The 25,643-nt window shown below is 42.2% G+C and overlaps 1 pseudogene; it reads right to left on the minus strand.

Moving 5' to 3' along the window:
- Positions 1–22,961: 22,961 nt before the first annotated feature.
- Positions 22,962–24,261, minus strand: LOC101000840 (annotated as a pseudogene).
- Positions 24,262–25,643: the final 1,382 nt, after the last annotated feature.

Genomic DNA, 25,643 nt, shown 5'->3' on the forward strand with positions numbered 1-25,643 from the left:
AAATACTTGGGAGGCAGAATCATCAGGACACACTGACATAGAGTGTGAGGTGGGAGGGAAGGAAAAAGAGAAATTGGGTATAACTTCTAGATTTTTGGTATGAATTACAAATAAATAATTGTTCTTGTTTCAGATATCTTTAGAGCCCTTTTTGGCTATGTGAAAACTTTGGCTGTATCTAGTTATAACTCAGGAATGCAATATGTAGGTCTGTCCTTGTTTCTTTAGTTACTCATTCACTACTATATTGCAGTTTCACCCTTTGCTGTCTCAAATAATCCAACCTCCTTCAATAGCTGTATGATAATAATGATGAATGGTCTTTTAATCTTAATTTTACACTTCATTGTTATTATGTTATTATTTCCTCCTGCTATTTTCTCTTGCTGCCTACTTATAAATGTGGACTTTCCAGAACATAAACTTTTTGTGAAGTCCACTGCCTGACTACTTGTGTCTGCCAGTGAGTTCAGCAACACAGGGTTCCAAGAAACTACATGAGGCCATTTTTCCTGGGAGTTGCCCATGGCTTTCAATCATCTGTGGTTTTCAATTATTTTTGCTATTCTTCTTTCCATCAGCATAGCTAATTAAGTTGGCTTCAAGTCTCTGGTAAAAAGGTTTTATAGTGAAGAATGAAAATCTGGCCAACTTATTTCATACAATTCAGCTTAAAAGCTGTACACCAGTAACTTAATAAGGTCACAATAATGTATTTCTTCTATTTTATGCATTTCAGTTTTATAAAGCGTCAGTTTCTAAATTGCTTTTTAAATTAATGAATATTTCTAAATACAACAGACTTCTTGTGAAGAAATCAAGTCAGTAGCATTAACTTAATCTTTGATTTTATTAGTTGTTTTTATTAGTTGTACAGAATCATGCAGTTTCTCATTAAGCTACTTAGAAGGTGCTCACCTTTCTTTCGGGCACTGTTTATCTAAGTCTTGAAAGAGACCCTTTTGCACTCAGTGTGTCTGAAATATGTTTCATTATTTTTCCCTCAAGCCCGATTTCTCCTGTGCCTTCTGTTCTAATAAACAGCACTCCCATCCAACCGAGTCAGAAACTTCCCCGTCATCTCGCACATTTGATCAGTTGTTATGTCTTTTCCCCTACCTCCTAAATATCCAACTCATGTGCCCAGCTGTCCATTTCCATTCAACTCCAATGCCACTGCTCTGGCTCAGGCCTCTCTTTTATCTGGAATATTGCAACAGTGTCCTGACAAGCCCCCTCTTCTATTAGTCATCTTCCTCCCCAAGCCATCCTTCATGCTGCAGTCAGAGTGACTTTTCTAAATTCAAATCTGATTTTAAATCTCCTGCCTAAAAGCTTTCAATGACTCCCTATAGCTTGTTGGATAAAATCCAAACCCTTAGCACAGCACACACAGCCTTCCAGTATTTGTCCTTTGCTCACTTTTCCAACATCACCTTCAACACGGGGAACATAGATATTTCTTATGCTCTGGGTATACTGGGTATACTGTAAGTAACTTACAGCGCCCCTAGACTTTGTAGCTGTTGTTTCTCTGCCCAGAAGAATGCTTTCCTTTTCCTCTCAACCTTAACCCCCAGCAAACTCCTATTCTCTTTCAAGACCAAGCTCAAATGTCTTCTCTGTGAAGCTTTCTGAGATCCACTCCTTGGCTCTCATAGAGACTAGGTGCTTTATGAATTGTGACGAATGGGTAAGTGCATACATTAATGAAAGGTAGCTCGTGGGATCAAAGGTGGGCAATATGGCATAAAGGGTTATGAATGAGGACTTCAGGGCATTGAAGGATGTGAGAAGTTCAGCCAGAGAGGTTGGATTAGTGATAGGAAGAGGAGGAAACTTGCAGAGAACGGGAGTGGACAAAGACAGATTTATGGTTTCCCCGGTTCAGGGTGACTTTCTTATACTTAATTAATTCTTTCACAAAGTGAAACATGGTTACTACTGAGCTGAAGTTGCTGAAAGAGGAAAGTCACTGAGATAGGTCTTTTATAAAGAGGAAGGAAGACAAAGTCATATTGAGATACGCATTGTTTTTTGTTACAAATGCAGTCAAACGTTTCCACATAGCCCCCCAAAAAATCCACCCTACAAGCAACTCTACACATGTTTATTGTTTTAGTATCTCCTCTTCCTGCTCACATAATGTGGAAAGGTTACTTTTCAACCAAGAAACTTTGGAAAGAAAGCTAAAAGTCCCTGAGAGCCTATAGAGTTCCCACTATGACTTTTAACCCACATTCAATGCGGGGAGGAGATGTGCAGTAATAGCTCAGCCCTCAGATATCCTATGATGCTAAAATAACAGATACCTCTAGAATGTTAGGGCTAGAAGTGCTCTTGAAGGTCATTTGATTTAAATATTTAAATAGATGAGAAACCAAGGCACAGAGGGCTCAGGTTAGTAGCAGGTTGTAATGAGGAAGACACAAAAATAGACAATTTACAGCACCATGGAGCACGAATGAGAGTAGTATGCTAAGGTACTATGGGACGACAGAGGAGAGGCATGCAGCAGAGCTTAGGGATGGGATGGAGAGGTGTCAAGGAAGGAAGTCTTCCTAGAAACCTTAGGTGTCTTGAAGAGGAAAAGTTAGCTTGGAGAAATTTTCTCCTCTCCTGGCCTCTTTTGTGTCCTATATTGTTTTACTAACTTTGAGAGGTGACAACGTGCTAGCAGCCCTCGCTCTCGGCACCTCCTCGGCCTTGGCGTCCACTCTGGCAGTGCCTGAGGAGCCCTTCAGCCCACCACTGCACTGTGGGAGTCCCTCTCTGGGCTGGCTGAGGCCGGAGCCAGCTCCCTCTGCTTGTGGGAGGTGTGGACGGAGAGGCATGGGCGGGAACCGGGGCTGCGTGTGGTGCTTACCAGCCAGCGCGAGTTCCCGCGGCACCGGATAGGGCCCGCACTTGGAGCGGCTCGCCGGCGCTGCCGGCCCAGGGCAGTGAGGGGCTTAGCACCCAGGCCAGCCGCTGGGGAGGGTGAACCAGGTCCCCCAGCACTGCCCGCCCTCCCGCGCAAGCTTGAATTCTCGCCTGGCCTCAGCTGCCTCCCCGCGGGCCAGGGCTTGGAATCTGCAGCCCGCCATGCCGGAGGCCCCCCGCGGTGGGCTCCCGCGTGGCCTGAGCGTCCCAGATGGAAGGGTGCTGCCCCCTGCTCCAAGGCGCCGGGTCCCATCGACTGCCAAAGGGCTGAGGAGTGCAGGAACGCAGTGTGGGACTGGTTGGCAGCTCCGCCCTGGCCCTGGTGTGGGATCCACTAGAGGAAGCCAACTGGGCTCCTGAGTGGGGTGGGGACTTGGAGAACTTTTATGTCTAGCGGGAGGATTGTATATGCACCAGTCAGCACTCTGTGTCTAGCTCAGGGATTGTGGATGCACCAATCAGCCCTCTGTATCTAGCTAATCTGGTGGGGACTTGGAGAACCTTTATGTCTAGCTAAAGGATTGTAAATACACCAATCAGCACTCTGTGTCTAGCTTAAGGTTTGAAAATGCACCAATCAGTGCTCTGTGTCTAGCTAATCTAGTGTGGACTTGGAGAAACTTTATGTCTAGCTAAAGGATTGTAAATACACCAATCAGCACCCTGTGTCTAGGTCAAGGTTTGTAAACACACCAATCAACACCCTGTGTCTAGCTCAAGGTTTGTAAACTCACCAATCAGTGCTCTGTGTCTAGTTAATCTGGTGAGTACTTGGAGAACTTTTTGCTTAGATAGAGGATTGTAAACACACCAATCAGCACCCTCTCAAAACGGACCAATCAGCTCCCTGTAAAATGGACCAATCAGCAGGATGTGGGTGGGGTCAGATAAGGGAATAAAAAGCAGACTGCGGGACCCAGCTGTTGCAATCTGCTTGGGTCTGCTTCTGCCTGTGGAAGTGGTGTTTGTTCTTTTGCTCTTTGCAATGAATCTTGTTGCTGGTCACTCTTTGGGTCTGCGCTGCGTTCATGACCTGTAACACTTACCGGGAAGGTCTGCAGTTTCACACCTAGAGGCCAGCGAGACCATGAACCCACCTGGAGAAATGAACAACTCCAGATGCACCACCTTAAGAGCTGTAACACTCATCGCGAAGGTCTGCTGCTTCACTCCTGAAGCCAGTGAGACCATGAACCCACCAGAAGGAAGACACTCTGAACATGTCTGAACATCAGAAGGAACAAACTCCAGACACACCATCTTTAAGAACTGTAATACTCACCATGAGGGTCCACGGCTTCATTCCTGAAGTCAGTGAGACCAAGAACCCACTAATTCTGGACACAACTTGACACAGGTTTTGTGATGGATTGATGAAATATGTCTTGCCTTTCCTGTCACGTTCTAAGTTTTAGAAGGAAGGAGCCTGTCCTTTACTCTGCTGTATTGCCTCATAGTGCCTAGCTTCTTGTGTACATACATGGTAGATAAGAAACAAATACTAGTTAAGTGAATGGATAAATGAGTAGAGGAATAATTATATTTACTGAGTGCTCTATGATTTAACTTATTGAAATTTCAAATTCTGTGAGAGGAACTATCATCTCATTTAACAAATGAGAAAAGTAAGGTAAAGGGAGATTACTTACTATACAAGCGGAAAGAACAGGGAATCAATAATTTTGAGTTCTGGACCTCAGTAGAAGTAGACTAGCAACCATTTGTGGTAAGTGGGTTAGGTTGTTTAAGCCTCTATTTCTCCCTGATTATGCATTATAATCAGACTGCACTAAATCAAATGGAACTTCATTGGTAATGGTGGGAAATGACTGATCAGAGACACAGCTTGGCTTTGGAATTGAAGGACAGCAAGGTTATTTGAATATAACTTTGCATTGTTTCTGTCAAATTTTCATGTTCCAACCAGTGATGGAGTCACTTGCCCTCTTCCTTCTCACCTTTAGTCAGTGATTTTTCAGCTGCTACCCAAAATCTAAGAACCTAAGCATTGCCCAAATCTTGGCCAGGTGCAGTGGCTCATGCCTGTAATCCCAGCACTTTGGGAGGCCGAGGTGGGCAGATCATGAGGTCAGGTGATCGAGACCATGCTGGCCAACATGGTGAAACCCTGTCTCTACTAAAAACACAAAAATTAACTGGGCATGGTGGCACATGCCTGTAATCCCAGCTACTTGGGAGGTTGAGGCAGGAGAATTGCTTGAACCCAGAAGTTGGAGGTTGCAGTGAGCCAGGATGGCGCCACTGCACTCCAGCCTAGGCAACAGAGACTCCGTCTCAAAAAAAGAGAAAAAGCATTGTCCAAATCTCACCTTTCATCACCCGAAGCTGGCTGGAGCCTACCCCATAGCCTGTCCAGCTGGGCAGGTGTGCTTTTTGAGCAGTTGACCCAAGGTTTATTTCAGGCCAATTTAACAGCTGCATTTCTTTTAGGTTAAATGTGTTATACCACAATGAAGCAAAAAGCTGAAATCTTACAAACGTTTCATGGAAATATTCTTCCAATGAAAAGATACTGAACTCTCAGGTTTATTTAGTTATTTATTTATTTATTTTTGAGACAGTGTCTAACTCTGTCACTCAGGCTGGAGTGCTGTGGTGCAATCATGCCTCACTGCAGCCTCAACCTCTCAACCTCAATTGATCTGCCCACTTTAGCCTCCGGAGTAGCTGGGACTACAGGCTTGTGCTACCATGATTTTTTATATATATATTTGTAAGACGAGGTCTCACTATTTTGCCCAGGCAGGCCTGGGATTTAATAGGACTTTCATTTACATTTCTAACTATTTTATCATAAGTTGGCCTGGTGGTTTGTTGATTTGCTTGTTTGTTTGGCGTTCGTACAAAAATGCAAATTCCTCTGCTAAACACATCTGGCACTCCACAATCTGCCCTCTCTTAATCTCATGGACTTTCCCAGCACGGATCCTTGGCTCTAGTTATACAGATCTTTCCATAGATCTCCTGCAGGATATGTTCAGCCCTGCTTTTCCTAAACCATTCTCCTGGTCCTTGGGGCCCACTCACTCATCATCTAACAATCCCTAATCCACAGCTGCTTTTAAGAGTTTTAGTTGTAAAAAAGAACAAGATAATGTCTTTTGCGGGAACATGGATGGAGCTGGAGGCAATTATCCTTAGCAAACTAACGCAGGAGCAGAAAACCAAATAACACATGTTTCACTTATAAGTGGGAGCTAAATGATGAGAACTCATGGACACATAGAGGGGAATAATACACACTGGGGCCTACTTGAGGGTGGAGGGTAGGAGGAGGGAGAAGATCAGAAAAAGTAACTATTGAGTACTAGGCTTAATACCTGGGTGTCGAAATGATCTGTATACCCAACCCCCGTGACACGAGTTTACCTGTGTAACAAACCTTCATGTGTATCCCTGAACCTAAACGTTTTTTGAAAAAGAGTTTTAGTTGTTAATTCTATTTGTACTTCTATGGTGCACTTGACTTGCTCCCTACAATATTCTTCTTGTTTGCGTATGCCAGGGTGTGCCATTGATTCAAGAAATGTTGGAATCTCGGGCAAGTATTCGCAAAGTTCCCAAGTATCCAAATGCCGAAGCAGTGTGGCCAGAAGAGCAAACACATTCAGACAGAGAAACACGGGAATGCCATTAGCTTTACTATATGAACAGGAGGTTGTTAAAGTCATCTAAGCCAGGGAGCAATCTGCCCTGGCATTGATTTACTGCCGAATCTTCCATTGAGAACTTATACAGCAGCAATGACTTCTAACATCATGATCCTATTTTTTATTGTTTTTTTTTTCACCCCCAAATGGAAACTGGTAACTTTATAGTTACCAGATGGAAAGGGAAAAAAGCTATGAAAGACAACCAGAGGCTGTAAATGGAGAGTAGAAAGCAAAAACAAAAACAAAAAAAGTAGAGAAGGTAAAAAGAACTACTGGATGACTCTTTCATTAACTGGCTCTGTGATCTTGGGCAAGGCATGTCACATTTTTCAGCCTCTAGTTCCCCATTTCAAAAGTCTCTTCTGGGGCAGAACTTGTCAATCAGGAAAAATTGAAATTGGACTAAGTATTAACTAACATTAGAAAATCATTGCTGATTTTGTTAGAATGGTATTGTGATTCTGTTTTAAAAAACAATCTGGGCCGGGCGCGGTGGCTCAAGCCTGTAATCCCAGCACTTTGAGAGGCCGAGACGGGCGGATCACGAGGTCAGGAGATCGAGACCATCTTGGCTAACCCGGTGAAACCCCATCTCTACTAAAAAATACAAAAAACTAGCCAGGCGAGGTGGCGGATGCCTGTAGTCCCAGCTACTCGGGAGGCTGAGGCAGGAGAATGGCGTAAACCCGGGAGGCGGAGCTTGCAGTGAGCTGAGATCCAGCCACTGCACTCCATCCTGGGCGACAGAGCGAGACTCCGTCTCAACAACAACAACAAAAACCATCTGTTAGAGATACATACTGATCTATTTATGAGTGAAATGACATAAAGTCTGGGATTTGCTTTAAAATGCTCATTCCCTCCAAAAAACTTTCTTTTAACTAGGGAGAGGGTTCGACAGATGAAACAAGAATGGCAAAATATTGATGACTGTTAAAACTAGGCAATGAGTGCATGGGAGTTGATTATATAAGTCTCTCTAACTTTGTATATGTTTCAAATAATTGTCACTAATGAAATGTTAAATTTTAAAAAAATTAGGTTGTTTATTTCAAAGGAAGAAGAGACAGAACATCAAAATTGTACGAAAGGCCAGGGGAACAAAGTTAGTTAACCTAAGAACTAGGTTCTAGAACACGAACTAACCCAGAACATGTACTCTACCTATGTTCATTTTTAGCCATCAAATTACCCTTATAAATAATATATGACAACAACTATTGCATGGATACTGTGTATATGTATATTTAGATGTAGTCTCACTCTGTCACCCAGGCTGGAGTGCAGCGGTGCGACCCTGGCTCACTGCAGCTTCTGCCTCCTGGGTTCAAGCAATTATTGTGCTTCAGTCTCCCGAGTACCTGGGATTATAGGCATGCCTGGCTAAGATATATATGTATATATTTTAGTAGAGATGAGGTCCCCTCTCTCTCTATATATATAATATATATATTATACACATATATACATTTCTATATATATGTATATAATATTTTAGTAGAGATGCAGCTTCACCATGTTGGCCAGGCACAAACTCCTGACTTCAGATGATCTGCCCACCTCTGCCTCCCAAAGTGCTGGGATTACAGGCATGAGTCACTGCGCCCGGCCCAGATTGTTTTTTAAAACAGAATCACAATACCATTCTAACAAAATCAGCAATGATTTTCTAATGTTAGTTAATACTTAGTCCAATTTCAATTTTTATATATATATATATTTTGCATGCTATTTTATTTAGAGACCATGGCTCAAAAGTACTAATACTATTTACATGCCACCTAGGCATGACTTCCTTTTACCAGATACCAGAACTACTTTATCTCCTGGCCAGGCCTGACCCTGGAAACAGCTGTTTTCCCCTTATTGGATGACAGTATCCATTTTGGCAGTGTGAGCCCACTGGAATGAAAACTGCCAAACCCCAAAGTTGACTGAAAGTCACCACAGAGATAAAAATATGGGGCCATTATTGACTCAAGGATAGAAATTAAGCAATGAAAGGATAACATCTGTCCATGAAATTATTGATTACAAAATAAACTTATGACTCAATCTCCCACTCACGTTTATTCAAAATGTTTATTCAAAATGTTGCAAGCTTGAAAGATCAATCCTTGCAATGTAAACTTGCAGACTTTGTGGTGAGCAAATATTACATCTTTCTATGGGCACATCTGGGAATTGCCTTTGCCAGACAGAGTTGTGTTGTTTTCTTGGCCCTGCACTCACTCTGGCTAAAGGTTAGTTGTTACCACCTGCTGCCCCTGGCCAGGCTTACTTGAGACTGGGCTTCACTAAAGTTCAGGGTTGGGGGTGGTGGGGAGGAAGAGGCAGGGGAAAACGGGCCAACAAGTTGACTCAGTCACAGGTTATTTTTCTTGCCATCATGTCCTGCAGCTATTCTAGTAAACCTCTTAATGGTTGGCATTTGTAAGGACGTGGAACCTTTTAGCTTTATCTGGCATCCTAATTCTCTTAATCACTGTTGCCTTTTTTGGCTTATGGCACATAAATGTCCCAAACTGTGGAATTTCCTATGGCTTACCACAAGATGGGAAGGATAGGGCTCTTACATGTGTGAAAGAATGAGGGGAAACAATCATAATTAATAACATTTATAAACTACTGACTGCCGAGAATTGATTCATATAATCTTCACAACCTTATGAAGTAGAAACTGTTATTATTCCCATTCTGCAGATGAGCAAATCGAGGCTAATGAAACACAGTCCATAAGCTGTAGAAGTGGGATTTGAATCCAGGTATATGTTATGCCTGAGCCCATGCTTTTAATCACCCAGCTATATACTGCCTTCTGAAAGAGTGTCCCTTGAACTCTCATTTGTTGAACTATGCTAGAGTTGCTCCAGGTAAAGAAGTCCCACCAGCATGAATGCAAACATCAGAAACTCTAGCTTTTTTTTTTTTTTTTTTTTTTTGTATGCTGCCACCATAGTTAAGCCAGTTTCTTGTGCAATATATGTGTTAGTTCATTAGAAGGAGTTGAGAGGAACAGATTTTCCTCTAAGAAACAGTTGGTTAACTCCTCTTTTCACAGGAACTAAACATTTCTGGTGTTTAGGAGCAATGTAGAAGCAAAAGATTTACTTCACTGTGTGGGATCTCAAGTCATCAATCAGTTAGGATTAGAAGCTACTCCTAATTTGGGGGAAAATGTTTATAAACCGGAAAAACCAATGTTGGCAAAAGCTGAAATAGACTAGAGATGGAATTCCTCTCCTAAAGACTCACCATTTGCATGGGAGGGGAGTTTTGGAATGGAATACTTTCCAAGGGTGCTGGTAGACAGAACTATTTTAGTGGGTACTGTTGTAGAAGCTACAACTACATAGTTGCTGAGGGGAACTTAAGCTAAAAGACCAAAATTGGGTGATACTCACGGGGAAAGTCTTCCTTGAAGAGGTGACTTGAGATGGATATTGAAGGAAGCAAACAAAAATAAAGGAAATAAATGGGAAATCAAGATAAAGGGAATGGTATATGTGAAGACTTAGACCTATGTGTTTGAGATTAGTTTGGCACATTTGACTGGATTGTAGAATAAGAAGGCATTAAACAACAAACATTTATCAAGCACCTACTGTATATCAAGCATTGCACTAAACTTTGAGAATGCAAAGGAGAACACAACGTGGTCCCAGGCAACCTTTGGGGTCCTTCCCATGCAGTAAGAGGGACCAAGGCACACATAAGCCCTCACAGTCCAATGGGTGCTGTGGTGGAGGAACATACCTGGGAAAGTTGGAGAAGGTTTCATGGATGAAGGAGGCTTGAGGGGCATCTTGGGTGATGACGGGTTTTGTCATGAGGAACAGTGGAGGGAGGGGAAGGGCATTCCAGGCAGCGGGAGCAATATTTGTGTGACAGGGCCTAGTGCATGTTTGAGAGGGCGGGACAATCATGGCTGGGCGCATCACAGGCAGCAGCAGAAGGCAAGTGGACGAGTGTTTGGAGTCAGCTATTCAGAGCCCTATTGGTCAAGCTGAGGGTTTTGTTCTGTGAGCAAGAGGGAGCCACTGGAGCTTTTTATTAAGGCAGACGTGGGACAGAACAGGAAGACAGTCCTTGCCGCACCAGGGTGTGGAAGGATTGGAGGGAAGAAAGGCCAGCTGCATGCGGACCAGTTGGGAGACCATCTGCAGGGTCTGGGCAAGAAGTGGAACAGGCTCTGAACCACGACTGTGGCAGTGAGAGCTGAGAGGAGGGGATGACTCAGGGCACATGTCAATAGGTAGAAACCTCAGGGCTGGTTGTCATGGGGTCAAGGAGAGGGAAAAGGTGACAAGGACCCTGAGGTTACAGCTTGAGTTTGTGGTGACACTGTCAACTGAGGCAGGGAACACAAGACTGTTAGTAGAGAGGGGGAGTGAGGGTAGGCAGGTGACAAGGTCTGTTTGGACTTGTTGGATTTGGGGTGGTAGATAGTGGACACGTTGAGCAAGAAACTGGGAATCTTGGCTTTGAGCCCAGGTGAGACATGGGGGCTGGACGGCCACCACGGTTAAGGGGTATTAGTTGACCTCATGGGACTGGATGGGATTTCTCCTCTCCCATTTTACTCCTCCAGGGCAAAGGCTGGGGACAGAGTCAGGTGAACCCCAGTATTTGAGGAATGAGGTGGTGGCAGACGCCAGCTGGGAGTGAGAAGACACCCTTCTTCCGGCCCTTCCCAGAAACGTCATCCTCTTTTCCTCAGGGTCATGGTCCTTGTTCCAGGGCTGCACTCAGGCCAGTGACAGAAGAAAGGGAGGGAGGAAGGGAGGAAGGGAGGAAGGAAGGAAGGAGGGAGGGAGGAAGGGAGGAAGGAAGGAAGGAGGGAGGGAGGAAGGGAGGAAGGAAGGAAGGAGGGAGGGAGGGAAGGAGGAAGGACCTCTGTGCACAGAACTCATGCCCACACAGGGGCCATGAAGCAAGGCAAGAACAGTCACTTCAGCTCTTGAGTCCTTCAGTGTGGGAGTGTGTTCTAACAAAACCCAATAAATTAACGGTTGGGGATTTGGGGCAGCAAGGACAAAGACCACAACTCTACATTGACATTTGGGGCATTCAGTGCCAGCGACTGTGTCTCCACTGCTGCAGAGCTGGGAACACATTCACAGCAGCATTTTTTCAAACTCCTGTCTGTGCAAACCACAGCCAGTCTCCTAGGAGTCCTAACACTTTAATTAGACCTAGCTGGTCCGAGAACAAAATCCCATAATCCCATAAATCTAATGCAACAAGTAAGGCATGAGAGTTTTAGTCACATTCTGAATGCAAGCAGCACTTATCCAGGATGGTAGGAAATGGCTTATATCCATAATCAAAGGTGTTACTTTAACTGAGATTTGTTATAAACAGTCACCATTTTCTGAGTTGGGGACATAGAAACTAAGAAAGTCTACACACACACACCCAACCTACGCCATTTTAATGTTTTCTATATTTTGCTATATTTTCCTTGAACTGAGAGTGAGTGCTGGGACTGGACTACCTAGGGTTTAGCACAAGATACAGCTGCCCTGAGGCCTCTTCCTTACCACCTCTTTTTTTGTCCCTTTAGGATTAAGTCACTTGGCGCCCTCTTCTTAGACTGAATCTGAAGACAACCCAGAAATCTGGCAATGCTTGGGAAAACTGCCCTGGGAGCAATAGCTGTTTAACCTCCAGGGACCCAGTTATTCCCCAAGTTCCCACAGACACAAACCTAGGTTGTTTCTTCAGAAATGCTGCCCCTGAGGCATTTCTGTCTTACTTTAGGCCATGAGTAACTAGGCATCAAGTGTGAGTAATTCCAGGAAACCCAGGAACAGCTACTAAAATTTTGCTCTCAGGCCCAAGAGTGCTACAAGTTGGCCTTTCTTGCTGCTTAAGGTAATCATCAGAAAGTGAGCTGTATCTTCTCTGAGGTTCCCAAAAGCTTGCAAGGAACCTCTGGGAAACTCTAGCTTAGCCTTAGCCCTTGATGTTTAACGCTGACATGTGAACCTTGACCTAACTTTGTTTTCAGAATACTAACCAAGATGACTTTGGTCTCCCAGTGATTTCTTAGTTAAGTCCTTGGAGTTCCAAAGCCAATTGCTTAGAACTTCTTCAGGGAAGTAGGACAGATCCCAGTTAACTCCAAGTTTCAAGAACCTCTTGCCTTGCATGGGCTTTTATGATATAGTCAGCCAGTCTCCCTGACCCATAGGATTTATTTCTGTTTTCTCTTCTGAGTCTACCAAGTGAGCGGTTATGAGTAGGTGCAGTCTCAGCTAATCCCCAGGTCGGGCAAATCTGACCCATTGGATCACATAAGTCTGAGGAGCCTCTCTTCCAGTCCCTGCTAAAATGATCTTCAATGCCCCCTAGTTTCCAGAGGCTAGGAAATGAGTTATTGTGGACAGTCTTGCTCCACAATTACTGGGACCCGAGAACTCCTAGAATCTTCTCTTACGGGCCCTTGGTTCCTCTGGTTCACAGAGGCAGATTTTCCAAAAGACCCTTGAGGTGGCTCAGAAGGGTAGGGCTCTGTCAGCTAGGGAGCACAACACCAGTTTTGGGGCTCTCACCAGTAGAGAAAGCCCCTTGGGCCAGGTCAGAGCCAAGGTAGGATCCCCAAGCCCAGTGGAGTGATTGATACCTACTCCGGCTATACATAAGGACACCCAGGAGAGGGATGCCAGAGTCAGGGTCTTTTCCTGAGAGAGATGAGTTACTTGCCCACTGACACTGTTGAGTAAATTTCTCCTCCTTTATGCCTCCTATGCAATGGCCAGCCATAGCCCCTGTGTTGCTTTCAAAGCTAATTATGAGTGTCAGTTTGACACTGGAACAAAGAGTTAACAAGACAATTAGTTTCTGATTATACTAGAGCCAGTTGCCACTCTACCTGAATGGCCTGGGGTCTCAGGAATGCCAGTGTCTCAGGAACAGGTCTGGTGATGGATACCATTGCAACTCCCTAGGAGAGCTTAAAGGATTACTCTGGAGCCTTTCATCCTGTCCCCATTAACTAGTCCAGGAGCCAGAATTTATGAGAACAGTTCTTATCTGAAGGATCTTCAGAGCTTAAAGCCAGGGCTGGCAGCCAGCTGAGATCAACTTGACACCCAACCTGGGGAGCCCTGAAGCTAAAATAAAAGAAACAGTTCAGTTGTGGCCATTGCTAGGCTAAGTGGTCAACAAACTAGCCAAAGGAAACAAGTGGTATCATCTTACAAATAAAAGAATTCATGCTTATGGTCCCAGCCTCTGAAGTCAAATAGACTGGTGTTTGTGTTCAAGTTCTACCACTTTCTAGCTTTGTAACTCATGGCAAGCCACACAACCTCTCTGAACCTTACTTTCTTAATGAATAAAATGGAGACTACTGATGTACTTCCTTCGCAAGGTTAATGGGTGAGTATTAAATGAGTCCTTGCATGTTGAGCCTTTAACATAGAACTTGACTGTAACAAGACCCCCGAAATAAGGCATAGTGTTGTTATCACAGATCTCATTAGCCTTCTCACTGGGATATAGCGGAAAAAGAAAAGGCCAGGGGTCAACTACTAAACAGGCCAAACTGCTTGACAGTCATGCCTCATCAGGCGACAGTGGAGATTTCCAGATACTGTTAGTGATGGAGTCCTTGTTTTCTCTTATGGTCCATGTGACCTGAGTTGCGGGTGCCTCCAGAACTGTAGAATATGTACAATACTCATTTATGTGCTTTCCTCCTACCCTGATATTACTGAATGTTGTCACTTGTAGTCCAAGGGCCTTTCCCCCAAACCCAGGCTCCTGGACTGATAAGATATAAGATAGTATAAGCACTATATTCCAAGTAAAAGGACAGAATAGGTGGGTGGCACAAGCCAAGAATGATTTAGTGATATTTCCTGATCAGGCCTGGCTTGCCATTAAGGAATTTCTTCAGAAGTAACTGGGCAGCCTTCAAAACACAGATTCCTTGGCTTATCCTCAAAGACTCTGCTTCAACGAGTCTGGAGTAGAACTCAGGATTGAGTAAACTCCCAAGAGGAGTCTGATGCACAGCTAAGGTTGAGAACAGTTAAATTGTATAAACGCCTCTCTGAAAAAAAAATAAGTCTAACATTTCAATGAGCTTTGGATTTGCTTGGTGGGGTGGGATTTGTTAAAATACAGATTTCTGGACTCATCCACTAGATCTTCTGATCTGGTAGTTCCAGGGTAGGCCTCAGACTTCTGAATTTTTAACCAGTGCCCTCAGGTAACTGTGGTCTAGGGGAAATAATTACTTCCTTTGTGATCATTCCCAGCTAGTACAATCCAAAGATTTTCCAGAGATTTTCTCATTCTTGCCATAATAAAATAAAAAGTAAACAAAAATATTTTATTTTAGATCATTATATTATTGAAGATTGCATTGGCTATCTATTGCTTCAAAGCAAATTACCCCAAAATCAGTAGCTTAAGACAACATTTATTATCTCATGGTATCTGTGGGTCAGCAATTTGAGCATGGTGAGGTTGGTTGCCTCTGGCTTAGGGTCTCTCAGAAGGCTGTAATCAAGGTGCAGTGCATGGTCTGTGGTCTCATCTGAAGGCTCAGCTTGGGGAAGTATCTGCTTCCAAACTCACTTCTGTGGTAGCTAGGAGGATTCAGTCCTCTCTGGCTGTTGGCCAGAGACATCAGTTCCTTGCCATGTGGACCTCTCCATAGGGCAGCTCACAGCTCATAAAATGGCAGTTGACTTCCTTCAGAGTGAGCAAAGGAGAGAGAAAGAGAAAGCAAGGGAGAAATCATAACTTAGTCTCAGAAGTGTAGTCCCATTACTTTTGCCATATTCTGCTAGTTAGGAGCAAGTAACTAGATTCAGCCCACACTCAAGGGGTTGGGATTACACAAGGGCCCAAATACCAGGAGGTGAGAATCACTGGGGGCAATCTCAGAGGCTTCCTACCACAATGCTAACATTTTAAAAATATATTTTAATGCAATTTTTAATATTATTTAAAATACAGGAAAAATGGATTTACCTTATTTGAGTGATGCACACTGTTTAAAGTATGCAAATGAACATAACTTTTGACAACTATAAACATAATATTACAGTATGTTTTATTTGGAGACTGAACGTATATTAAAATGTCAAAAGCAGTTATATATTATGGCATCAAAACTAGACAAAAACTGCTTTCATGTCATGCTGTCAGAAATTGTTGCATTTCGTATTGTAAAAATAAGTTCACATATTTACATAATTTTAGTATTGTGTTTCTAAATGAAGACATTAGAAGAAAATACTATTTCTCCAGACTTTCTTCACCAATAATATAGCAAATGTGTTTATTCTTTTTTCCCCAAGAAATGTAGAGCCAAATTAGATATAATTGTTACTATACCTTTAGTTTTGCCTTTGATGTTTAAAGTATGAGAGCTAGCTTAATGTACTATATAATTTTTAAAAATCAGATTGTTATCACTTAGGAATCTGATAAATAGCAGTTTCAGACAATATATTGGTTTGCTAGGGCTTCTATAACAAAGCACCGCAGACTGAGTGGCTTAAACAACAGACATTTATTTTCTCACAATTCTGGAGACTAGATGCCAAGATCAAGGAGTTGGCAGGATTGGTTTCTTCTGTGGCCTCTCTTCTTGGCTTGGAGATAGTTGTCTTCTCCCTGTGTCTTCATGGTCTTCTCTTTGTGTGTGTCTGTGTTCAAATTTTCTCCTCTTATGAGGACACCAGTCATAGTGGATTAGGGCCTGCCCTAATGACCTCATTTTAACTTAATTACCTCTTAAAAGACCTTATCTCTAAACACAGACACAATCTGAAGTACTTGAAGTTAGGACTTCAACATATGCGTTTGTTGTGGGGTAGGGAACACAATTCAGCTCATGCAAAAACGAATTTTCAGAATCACTATCATTCTTATCCTTATTCACTTGCATTTCAACAGCAGTCTCGTGTTTCTTGTCTTTAGTCAACAATCGACTCTAGGCATAAATGAAAGAATACATGACTATAAATTTAAAAAACATGTAACTGTACGATTATTAAACCACCAGACTAGCCTGCAATGAGTAACAAAGTGATAAAACAAGCGGAGTAATAGGAGTTTGAACATGGTAGTCCAAGATCCACTAACTGCCAGATGGTCAACTCTTGAGCACCGTGAACCTCACTCTGAAATAGGAGAGGAAGATTAGCAGTAAAGCAGAATAAGGCACCAGAGCCAGCAAATGCATAGCTCCTCAAGAAACCCAAAAGCCTCCCAATTTAAATTGCTACAAAAGTCTCCACCTACTTCCACCTTCTTCCACAATTAAACTTGTTTTGCTCCAAACATTAACATTAGAGAAAAAAAATTATTATTCAATTTATTTCTGCTTCATTTAATTATTGGTTTTGCTACAGTCATTTTCTGCTATTTTCTTTGGCCAAGATTCAGTATTTCATCAACATTAAAGGTTAGAGAAACTCTTGCGGGTTGGACTTGGAACCTAGTCAACATTTACACTATTGATCCTTGGGGAAATGAAATGTGAGTTCAAAAAACTGACTTGCAAACACTTTTTCGAACCGACTCTATTTGTAAGCTTGGAACTGCTTATTTCCTTTATGAGAATTCTCAATTTAAAAAAGAATAGGAAGACAATAAAACACATTTAACACTAAAATTCTACTAAGCATGACAGATTCTTTCTTCAAGGGCTCCAAAAGCCCTTCAGGGTCTTGCTCTGTAATGAGCAGAAATTAAAGTGGTGCAGAAGTCATAGGAAACTGGGCTAATCTCAGCACTTTCCTCGAAGTGGGTAACCCCTCTGCCTGAAATGGGCCGAACTGGGTCCCAGAATTTCACAACCACTTCAGTAATTGTAATTTTCCCTAACAAAGAGAGAGACAATCAAGTTCATCTGTCAATGCTCACTTGCGTTCATTGAGAGCAGATTTCTGGCTTCAGGAGAAGATACAAAAAATTCAGTCAAGACATAGTTTCTGCTCAATACGACAACTTTTATAAGTAGGGTTAGATTTTGGCCAGGCGTGGTGGCTCACGCCTGTAATCCCAGCACTTTGGGAGGCCGAGGCAGGCAGATCACAAGGTCAGGAGATTGAGACCATCCTGGCTTACACGGTGAATCCCCGTCTCTACTAAAAATACAAAAAATTAGCCAGGTGTGGTGGCGGGCGCCTGTAGTCCCAGCTACTTGGGAGGCTGAGGCAGGAGAATGGCGTGAACCCAGGAGGTGGAGCTTGCAGTGAGCCAAGATCGCGCCACTGCACTCCAGCCTGGGCCACAGAGAGACTTCGTCTCAATAAATAAATAAATAAATAAATAAATAAATAAATAAATAAAAAGTAGAGTTAGATTTTTACAAGCAAGGTTTATACCTTTGTGTCTTCTAGCCTTTATTCAGGTGTATTTTGGGAGACCTAGGGTCTATTTCTTTGTTGATTTTTCTTTTTTAAAATTGTTTGTTATCATTATGATCCGTAGTAGGCAAAGTAAAGTCACATTTTGGTAGTTTGGGGAGGCTCATATCCCAAATGGCGAAACCAGCTCCCCAGCTCATTAGCTGAAGGTTTTCTCAGATGATCCCCACTGCCAGAACATTTTCTCTGTACTCCATTAACTCTCCAGTGCATTCTGTGCTTTGCGCTGGATGGGTACAGGCCACTATTTACTGGGTACAATACGTTATTGCATTCAATTGACAAATATGCAGAGATAGAACAAGATTATAATAATTGAGGTCTTAGGCAACGTGGGAGGTGTAGCGAATATGGTGCAGGCTGCATTGTCCAACAAAGAGAAAGCAAAATCGGTCATGTTGGGGAGCATATTTCAGAGCAGAGCCAAGAAAGGCAACTCCCTTCCTAGAAGCTCTGAAACTATGGCAACTTTGGTTATTTAGTCATATTTTCTGGAATACACTATTTAATGATGATGTAAATTCAATGGTTCTGTGGAGGTGGTGTCTTGGGAAACTTGAAATCTGATTCCTAACCCTGTAAGATAAAGCAGAATTGATTCGACAGAGGTGTTGGGAAAAGGAATGGCAATAAAGAACACAAAGAAGGAAAAAACAGAGAATATCATGAAGCAACATGAAGCGTGACAACAAAGAATTTAATCATTCTTTTTGATTAAATAAACATTTAATAGAACTTTTACGTCAGAAATTTCTTAAGCCACTGGAATCAGAAATGGCCTTTCCTTTTTCCCCAGGCCGGATGTTGCATGGTGATCCAAATTAGAAGGTTCTGTGATTGTCTTTTAATTGAAAATGTAGCTGTCTTGATCTCTTTTAAATCTTTCTCAAGCATTCAGTTACAAAGAGACAATCTAAGTAATGTCGATTTAAAGTAAAATATGAAAATAATTTGCTGAATAATTAACAGAACTTCAAATGACTTCTCCCAGAAGTTCCTCAGTGCAGGCTATGAAAGATTATTTTCTGCATCAAAGTTATCCGTGTGAACTACCAGTGCCAATCTGTAGTTGGAGTTTTTCAGCTCTTGTGTGGTTCCTATAGATCTGACCTGGTAATCTCCAAGGTTGTAACTACTGGTGCGTTATTAGTTCTTCATTAGGTCATCTTGTATTTTCATCCCAGTCTAAGTAGAGAATCCAAGTCTAAGACAAGAACTATTTTCTTTCAAAAGTTTGACCTGAATTTGACCCAGGAAATGTGTGTGCACGTGTGCGTGCTTTCAGCAGCCAGAGTTTTAAGGGTAAACACAGATAAAATATGTAACATCTTGATTTGAGTCAAGGTTTAAAAAACAAACATCACAGCTGAAGTTTAAAGAATTATCTCTCACTTCCAGTTTAGAGCTTAAATATTGGACTGTATTTTCAAAATGCACCCAGAAACTGGGAGAAAATTCATGTGTTTTATCACTAGTGGGCGCCAGAGACACGTTGAGAAACCACAGTTGAATTTTTAAAAATAGCTTTCCTTTTAGCAGGTTGAAGAAATGAAAAGTATTAATTTTGATAATTTGGGCTACCTCCAACTTTTAAACTTTTCCAGTTTGGATGATATATCTAAAGCTCAATTGGGTAACTTTTTTTTGTAATTTAAACATTTATTTTAGATTTCGAGAGTACATGTTTGTTATGTGGGTTTATTGCATGATGATGAGGTTTGGGGTATGAATGATCTTGTCACCCAGGTACTGAGGATAGTACCCAACAGGCAGTTTTTTAGCTCCTGCCTCCATCCTCTCTCTCTGCCTCCTCTAGTAGATCCCAGTGTCTAATGTTGCCATCTTTATATCCATGTGTACCTAATGTTTAACTCCCACTTATGAGTGAAACATGGCAGTATTTGGTTTTCTGTTCCTGCATTAACTTGCTAAGGATAATGACCTCCAGCTGCATCCATATTGCTGCAAAGGACATGATTTCGTTCTTTTTTATGGCGTATAATATTCCATGGTGTATACCTATCACATTTTCTTTATCCAATGATTGGGTACCTTTTGATTGCCATACCTCAAATAGAAAGGATTGGTTTCATTTTCTAGAGAGATAAGAGGAATAAAGAAAACTGCTTATCAATTTTCTGGTGCTTACTATGCACCAAGCACTGTGAGAAGTGATTGTCATGCCATATCTCATTTAATCTTTACAAGAATTTTAGTGAGTGGATGCTATTACTATCTCCATTTACCAGATGAGAAAATTGAGGCATAGAAGTTAAGTAATTTGCTTAAGGTGACACGAAGTGGTAGAATTGAGACTCAAACCCAGGACTATTTGACACCACAGTCCAGACTTGTTTTGGAAACCACATCACCTATATGCTCTCTTTATTCTACAAATTTTCGACTCAGTTGGAGAATAAGAAATGGTATCCAAATTGTGTGTGACTAGGCCTTTAATCAAAATCGAACTGTCTCAATGCAAAGTTCTAGTTTGCAATTAAATAGAAGGAAAGAAAAAACTCAAACAAATAAACAAATAAAGCAGAATTTAAGATTTTTGGATGTGGGAAGTCTTGGGGAAAAAAACCTCCCCAGGTACACTTCTAGATGTGGAGAAGATCATAGGAGATCCTTAAGCTGTTTTTTTCAGATTTAATTTCCTTAACCTGAGAGTTCAAAGTTTTGGTTGCTCAGCTATCAGGAAAGCCAGTGTCTTCAGCCTTGCAAATAGAAGTATCAGTACCTTTGCAAAGTTGGAGAAAAATCTATCCAGTCTGAGACATCAAGGTTTCATGTGCTTTACAAAACAAAACCAGGTCATTTATTTGTGTTGTAGCCCATTTTACTTCTGGGCTAAATGTCAGAAGGACAAAGGCACAATTGTCTTTCTTGACTTACAAGAATAAAGGAAGTGATAGTAAAGTTCTCAATTTTTGTGTGTGAATAGAAGATAGGAAGTAGCCCTGATGATCTAAAATGGCTGAAAGCCAAAGACTTACATGATTTCCAACACTATAGAGCTGGTTAACGTAGCTTTCTATAGCTAATATTATAACTACTTTCCACTTTACGTTTTTTTTAGTACATACTATATAACAGGGAGTTTAAATAGTGACATTTGACTGGGTATGGTGGCTCATGCCTGTAATCCCAGCACTCTGGGAAACCAAGGCAGGAGATTTACTTGAGCCCAGGAGTTCAAGACCAGCCTGGGCAACATGGTGAGATCCCACTTGTACAAAAAATTGGAAAAAAAAAAAAAAAAAGGCTAGGCATGATGTTGTACACCTATATTCTCAGTTACTCGGAAGACTGAAGTGGGAGGATCGTTTGAGCCCAGGAGATTGAGGCTGCAGTGAGCGGTGTTCATGCCACTGCACTCCACCTTGGGCAACAGAGTAAGACTCTGTCTAAATAAATAAATGACACTAATATGCTTCAAGTAGTGTGCTAAGAGCTTTATTTGAATTATATTATATAAACTCCACAAAACACTATTCAGCAGTTACTACTCTTACTAAAGTAATACATGCATATAGCTGAACAGATAGTCCCCCAAAGTCGTATGTTGAAAAAACAGCAACAGCTACCTCCATCCTCCCAATCCCTGTGTCCCACTTGTAAGAGAGGCAACCATTCTTATCTTTCTTGGTTGGTTTATGGTTTTGCTTTGGTATGCAACTCTAAATTCTGGAATTATAGCTTATATTGCTATTTGCTGATATATAAATTTTAAGTGGTTTTTAAAAATTCACTTCTTGTATGGGATATGATGATTTAGCTTCCTTCTAACACTTTCCCTTCCTTACATACACACAGTTCTTTGGTTTTTCCCTTCTAACCCTTTCCCTTCCTTACATACAAACAGTTCTCTAGTTTTTCTTAGAATTAATGATGATTAGGCCGGGCGCGGTGGCTCAAGCCTGTAATCCCAGCACTTTGGGAGGCCGAGACAGGCGGATCACGAGGTCAGGAGATTGAAACCATTCTGGCTAACCCGGTGAAACCCCGCCTCTACTAAAAAAAATACAAAAAACTAGCCAGGCGAGGTGGCGGGTGCCTGTAGTCCCAGCTACTCAGGAGGCTGAGGCAGGAGAATGGCGTGAACCCGGGAGGCGGAGCTTGTAGTGAGCTGAGATCCGGCCACTGCACTCCAGCCTGGGCGACAGAGTGAGACTCTGCCTCAAAAAAAAAAAAAAAAAAAAGAATTAATGATGATTTTCTTTTTCACTAGCTTAGTTTTTTGTGCCTATTAGTACTAACCCAACCCCAGGCTTTACAAAAGGACTCTAAAACTCTTCTCAATATGGCCAACATATCAGGTAATTTGTTGGTTCCATCTTTTTCCTGGATACATCTTTCCAGACCCTTCCATCTACCTATCCCTAACCCACAGCACAGCTTTCTTCCTGGGCTTTCCTTTCACCTCCATCCTGGGAATTTTCTTTATCAGTCTCTTGTGTTCAACCTTCTGCTTCCTGGACCCCATATATTCCTTTGGCCACTCCCTTGTATTGGTAGAGCACATGTTCTGGTGGCTTCCTGAGAAATGATTAGTGAGAGGTAAATTTTTGGAGACCTTATCCTCAGCATTCTGAAATTTCACAATAATGTGTCTCTGTGTCATATAGTCATTATAATAAATACATAGTTGGCCCTTTAGTCTGTAAACTCATTTCCTTCTGTTTGGAGGGAAATTTCTTTTATTATGTCTTTGATTATTTCTTCCCCTCTATTTTCCTGTTCTCTGTCTGGGCATTCCTAATGGATATTGGTTCTCTAATTCTCCTATTCTTTTTCTCTTTTCCCCAACTCTTTGCACTTTGTTTTACATTCTTAGAGATTAATTAAAAATATATCCATAGATACCTATAAAATAAACTTTTAATTTTTAAAAAATTTCTATTCAAGTAGTTTGAGTTTTTAAGAGCTCATTTTTTTTCTTTTCTTCTCTTTTTTTTTTTTGTGTGTGGGGCCACCCTGAAAGGCAGACAGGTTTAATGGGCTACAGCCAGGAAATCAGCAGTTGGACTTGGCCATAAGCTCCAGCTTTTTCTTCTCAATGGCATAGGAGTTGGAAGAGCTCTTGGCAGTGTTGATGAGCTTATCAGCCAGGTATTCAGTGACGGTCTTGATATTCTGGAAGGCAGCCTCACTGGCACCTGTGTACAGCAGCCAGATGGCTTGATTCACATGGCACAGTGGGGACATGTCCACGTCCTGCTGTCTCACAGTCTCAGCTTGCTCGATGTATGTGGAGTCCTCCCAGGGCCACTTTTGATGATGGCATTCACCAGAACCTGTAGAGGGTTCTTGCCTGTAAGCAGGTGGATGATCTTGAAGGCATGCTTGACAAGGCACAGTCATGAGCTTCTTGCTGTTGTGGCCACGCATCACCATTGAGTTAGTGAAGTGCTCCATGATGGGACATTGCACTTTGTGGATGTAATTGGTGGCATACAACCCTATGCTGTGAGGCAGGTACTCGGTATACTTCTCCTTCACGGCAGTGTAATCCTGAAGGGAAATGTCACTGATCTGTGCATCATCAGGGCTCCACTTCCCAAAGAACTTGATGTCAGGGGTTTCTGCCACCACTGGTGCTGCTGTCTCCCACTTGGTCATCTTGAGGTCACAGCCTGAGCATCTCTGTTTCTCATTGTGGACCATGCACCACCCTGACACAGACAGAATTCCATTCTTATTCTTAGAATGTTTCTTTTTTACTTCTAGGATCCATGTTTCATGGACATGATGTATCTATGCATCTCTCTGAAAATGTTAATTATAGGGATTTTTATGGCTGCTTCTTCTACCTACATTATTTCTATTTCTTCCAAGTTCCTTTTTTCAATGTTTGTCTCATATTCTTTTATTCTATTAAAGACTTTCCTCCAGTGCTTGACTATCCTTAACTATTCATTTGTATTTAGGAGTGTGGAAACTGAAAATCTGTGTGTGGGGAAATGCAGGGGGCAATTATTGATTGATTAGTCTTATGTCCTTAGGTGGACGTGACCACTTCCTTGGCAGACTCTACAATTATTAGTATCTGTGGGCCTTTTCTCTTAAGCCAATCAAATTTCCCATAGAGGAAGCTTCCAATTTCCTGCCTGGGGGATATAATTCTGACTGCCAGAATTAAGGATGTTGATGAGAAAAGTAAGTGGAAAGGTGTGATAAGTATCATCCATGTCCTCAACTGAGCCTGGAAACTACTTAAAAATCCTCCTCTTTATTATCATAATTTTAATAATAGCCAACATTTATTGAGGGCTTATTTAATCAAACACAAGATTTCTGTAAAAGTATGTTCTCTTCTTTTTTTTTTTTTTTTTTTTTTGGTGCTCTTCACAACCAACCCCCAGTAAGTATGTTCTTTACATCATTCTTTAACATAGTAAAAGACTGGATATAATCTAATGTCCAAAGTGAGAGACTGATTCCAATAGTCATGGTTCATTGATAAAACGAAATGGTAGGTAGCCATTAAAAGCAATCTAATAGCCCCAGTTATCAGGGCCAGTCACTTCCCATAGGGCTACTTAAAAAGGTGCCATTTCAGCTGAACTGACCCTATCATCACCTCCACCCCAGCTACCCACCAAGAGTTGGCCTGAAAAGAGAATAGAGTTTGCCTTTTGAAAACTGCAATGAGGACGGGCGCGGTGGCTCATGCCTATAATCCCAGCACTTTGGGAGGCCGAGATGGGCGGATCATGAGGTCAGGAGATTGAGACCATCCTGGCTAACACGGTGAAACCCCGTCTCTACCAAAAATACAAAAATTAGCCGGGTGCGGTTGCGGGCGCCTGTAGTCCCAGCTACACGGGAGGCTGAGGCAGGAGAATGGCATGAACCCGGAGCTTGCAGTGAGTGGAGATTGCGCCACTGGACTCCAGCCTGGGCAACAGAGCAAGACTCCATCTCAAAAAAAAAAAAAAAAGAAAAGAAAAGAAAACTGCAATGATGGTGAAGAGAAACCTGTCCCTATCCCTACTATTCCTCTTCTTGGTGAAGAGAGGCAATGGTGTACTGGTGAATGTTTAACAACTCATTGGAGGTATCTCTGTTGTGTAAATACTCCCACCATGGCCAATTTCAAGCTAGCAATGTGACATCCATCAACTGGCTAACACATTTTCAGAAAATTTAACAATTGGCTTTCATGAGCTGGGATGAGCTGGTTCCAGTGCACCACTAGAGAGAGGCCTCAGAGAACAGCAGTGGTTAGACTTCTGCTTAATCACCAACCCTGCTTTGCAGACTAGGTAGGCCTAGAGCCACTGGAAATGGGTCAAGAACTCTAGAATAGGGTGATGGAGTTGCCAGGTAAATAGGAAGCAAAAATATTTTCCTTTAATTTCTGGTGTCCAAGAGGCATGGAAACAAGGGCCCTGGAGGAGATTGGGAGCTATGGGTTTTCCAGCTCTACCCTACTCCCAAGAAAAATACACACAGTAGGGAGTCAAGAGGCACAAGCTTCAGAGAAATGCAGAGAGAGGCCAGCAGCTAGAAGATGCAAGGGACAGCCAGTGCTTAGGGGTGTTGCTTAGCATTGATCTCCTCTACAGTGGGCCCAATTGCAGATTTGATGAGAGGAAGTGGCAAATGATAGCCTTTGCAGTGGTGAATTGTTTCCTTTCTT

Source organism: Papio anubis, chromosome X, assembly GCF_008728515.1.
Source record: "Papio anubis isolate 15944 chromosome X, Panubis1.0, whole genome shotgun sequence".
Classification (NCBI taxonomy): domain Eukaryota; kingdom Metazoa; phylum Chordata; class Mammalia; order Primates; family Cercopithecidae; genus Papio; species Papio anubis.